Genomic DNA, 4,286 nt, shown 5'->3' on the forward strand with positions numbered 1-4,286 from the left:
GGCCTGAGCTAACTCAAGGATTAACATCTTTTCTTAATCTGGTGCTGAGGGGGGCAGAGCACACTGATAAAGACAAATCTTTCCAATTAGAAGCTCATGTCATTGACATTATCCCTCGAAAAAAGACTCCCAGCTTAAATCTCCAATTCCAACCTCATCCTGATCTCCTGAGTTCTGCACACTATTAACCCTATGGCACCACATGTATAGAGTTCAGGGTCTTTTTATCCTTTCACAAGACAATATTTTTATATGATTTTAACTATGTATGGAACATCATTTATTTTTAATATATTGTTATGTGTGTGCGGTACCTTTGAATTTCCGGTCTAAAATTGTTGTAAAAACTTTTGATTCTATCAATAAATTTAGCACAGCCTTATGTAATAATATAAGGGTAATAAAAGGATCTAGTCAGGTGCACTGCTAATATGACTGACTACTGCAGTCATGTCCAACCTTTTGATCTGCCTGGGCCACATTGGAGGAAGTAGAATTGTCTTGGGCCGCACAAGAAATACACTAACAATAAGGATAGGTGATGAGCAGAAAAAGTCAGGCAGATCACAAGTTAACGATCACTGATATAGATATCTGAGTAATAAAACCTATTTTTTTCTATTATTCTTTATTAAAAAAGAGAAAGGAGGTAATATAAAACTAGTGTGATAATTGACATTGTTTTTGATAACTAACGCAGTGGGTCTCCAAACTTTCTAAACAAAGGGCCAGTTTATTGTCCTGCAGATTTTAGGGAGGCCGGGCTGTAGCCAGTGGTAGTAGAAAATACCCCAGTGTCAGTGGGAGCAACACCACCTCAGCCTTGGGAATAAGAAAATTACATAGCACCTGTGGTCAGTAAAAGGAGGTATAGTGTCCCATCACTGATATTAGTTGATGGAACAGTACCCTGTCGTTGGTGTCAATGGGAGAAATTATGGCTTTTTGTTGGTGTCAGTGGAAGGAATAGTGCCCCATCATTGGAGTCAGTAGGAGAAATAGTGCCTTGTATCAGTGAGAGGAATTGTGCCCCATGAGCTGGATAAATGCAAGCAAAGGACCACATCTGGCCTTCGGGCCGCAGTTTGGAGACCAATGAATGAACCCATCTGGTTGGATGGATGTAGTAGCAATTGTCAATGAATTCCCAAGGTGCTCATCAAATATTTGGTTCTAATTTTTCCCTTCGAGTACTTCATCCTTGAAAATAGTTGCTCACAAATATACAGTAGGTGCTGCCTATAACTGATGACATGAATAAGGCGTGATTGTGAAGAGTGGGATATTTTTCTTTGGGAAGATAAATCCAGTAAAAAGTCCAGTAAAGAGACACTGTCAAATTTTCCTTCAGTCGCACGTGTTCACTAAGTGTAAATGCATTTTTACGAAGAATTAAAAAAAATTAACATGTTGAGGTAAGTTTATGATTTTGTGTTGGACTGCATTCAAAGCCATCTTGAGCCGCATGTGGCCCTTGAGCTGCAGGTTGAATTCCCCTGGACTGTGGATGTAAGTTTTTTTAACAGATTTGTTTTAGTATGTCAACTATGCATTTTTTTACACGTTAAATAAAACTGTAGCAAAAGATATAATCACAAGGAGGACTGTGGACATGGAGGCATCACTATCAATGGAATAAAAATGTTATCATTAATGAAGTAATTGAAAACAGTTTTAATGGTGCAAAGAGCCTAAAACATGACTATGCTATGGCTTCAGCTAAGCAGCTAATGGTAAATAGGAATACATTTGATTTAAATTGTGTTATAAATAAATACTATTTATTTAAAAATACAGGAATAAAATAATATGAGAAACATGAAGCCATATCCGGAGAGTCTCTTAACACATGTGGAGGAATTTTGTCTGATTGAAAAGACATAGAAACATTAAAAGAAGAGGGACATCTTGTGGAATTATGTGGAGTAGACCATAAGGGGCGGAAGGGGAAGAATGTCACATGAAACTCTCCGATCAAAGGGCAGATGCAACAATAATTATTGTTTATATCACAATTTAAATCACATTTGTGTCTATATTTTTATTTACTATTAGCTGCTTTGCTGAGGCCTCAGTACAGTCATGTTTTAGGCTCTTTGTACAATTAAATTGTTGAAATTATTTTTATTAAAGGTGACATTTAAAAACAAAATTCTTCCACGTTCCCTCAAAGGTCTTGGTAATCAGTAGAATGGCATCTTGTGACCTCTGCCTTTTATTTAATGTTTAAGAAGGGTGATCCTTTATCAGACTGTAGTCAAAATGCCAAGGAAAGTGAAACTGTGGAAAAAAGTAGTCTAAGTCGTTATAAAATTTTTGTGATTTAAAGAGATGTCTGCCCAAGAGGCATGTGCTAATTTGTGTGCAGCATGGGGAGATTTTAATTTGGCTTTCCCAATGTTGTCAAGTAAAATGAGGAGATAAAAAGAGAATCAGAGGAACAGGAACAAGCAGAACTGCAGCAATGATTTCTAAAACCTGAGAAACTTGTCATTGGTAATCAGCAAGTCCCAATATACCAAATTGTTAGAGCCATTGGTACTTCCTGTGGCAGTGTGGAAACAATTTTAATTTTAGACTTGCAAACTGAAATTTTGATGGGTATCCAGTTTATGAATGACAGACCTAAGGAAATCCAGCTGATTATTTCTACCTAACCTGAAGGCTGCAGTATGTGGCACTCTGATTCAAATAGCCACCAGGCATAATAAAAATGATGAATCGACGCTTAAACAAAAAGAGAGGGTCTTGCATGACTTACTAAAGGATCATAAAAAGAATCTCCAGACAGACCTATGTAACCAGATAGAGGTTGCCCGACTAGAACTAATGGCACTTTTCCACTGCAAGTACCGGCTCGGCTCCACTAAGCACTGCTTGGCCCAGCTCGGCTCGGTTTGCTTTTCCACTGTTGTAGTACTTAGTACTAAGTGGGTGGGATTACAACGATTCTCTGACCAATCAGTGGCTAGTAGTGACAAACAATCAATGCTGCATGCAAAGGATTGTGGGATATGGTATCGGTACGGCCTGCTTGGAACCCCAACCGAGGTGGTACTGTTTAAGTGAGCCGTACCGACGCCGTACCGTGTAGTGGAAAAGTGCCGCTGTACCAAACGTACTGAACCGTTCTAACCCGTACCATGCGGTACCATGCAGTGGAAAAGCGCCTTAAATGTGTGCCGCACCACCAGGACTGAAAAGAATCTATGGTGGTCTAGAGCTAAATTTTACTCCCAAGCAGATAAGTCTGGCACATTATTGGCGACAAAATTGGCCCCTAGGTGCCCTGCTGCCCATGTTGCTAAGCGCATGAGAGTGGACGGCTCCTTTGCGCAAAATCCTAAGCTGGTCCTACAGGAATTTTTGGCTTTCCTTCAGTACCTCTACGCGAATGTGAATGTGTCTAGCCCACAGAACTTCGATAAATACATGGCTCACCTCCCATCCCTGAGGAACATAGGGAGCTTATGGAAAAGGATATCACAGCCGACTAAGTCCTGTCCGCTATTAAACAGGCTCCATTGGGTAGGGCACCTGGTCCTGATGGCTTTACCGCACTATACTACAAAAAATTTGCCTATCCAAAAGGGGGGTTCCATAGACCATAGACTCTAATAGAACATGTATTACTCTTATACCGAAGCCTCATAAACATCAGAGCGACGTGGCTAATTATAGGCCAATTTCCTTTAATCAATAACGACCTGAAGCTCTTTACAAAAATTCATGCAAATCGTTTGCAGACTTTCCTTGACCAATATGTACACTCTGACCAGGTAGGATTTCTGCCTCATAGGCAAGGGGCGGACCAAGTGCATCGAGCAATAGACCTTATCTCAATATTGCAATCCTCGTGGGGCGGGGGAGAGGTTATACATGGGATGCTACTATCCCTTGACATACATAAAGCATTCTACTCCCTCTCGTGGGCTTATTTTTTTAGGTTTCTGGAAAGATCGAATTTTGGTTCAAAATTCATTGCCTCGAGACATTGGCCATAACTTGGGGATCATGAGTGGAGACCGCAACCATAAATGTGCGCTTTTTGCAGATAATTTATTATTTATTACCTTCCCACATACCACCCTGACAAATTTATTCTTTCTACTGGACCAATTTGGCCGGATATCAGGCCTATTGGTCGACTGCACCAAATTGGAGGCCATGAGCATTAACTTACCGAATGCAGTGCAAAGCAGCTTTCAGGCCCAGTACCCTTTCCTGTGGCAGACTGCATCGCTTTCTTATCTCGGGATTAAATTGACCACCCTGGTCTTGTCGCT

Source organism: Pelophylax lessonae (genome assembly GCF_965119305.1).
Source record: "Pelophylax lessonae genome assembly, chromosome: 9".
Taxonomy (NCBI): Eukaryota; Metazoa; Chordata; class Amphibia; order Anura; family Ranidae; genus Pelophylax; species Pelophylax lessonae.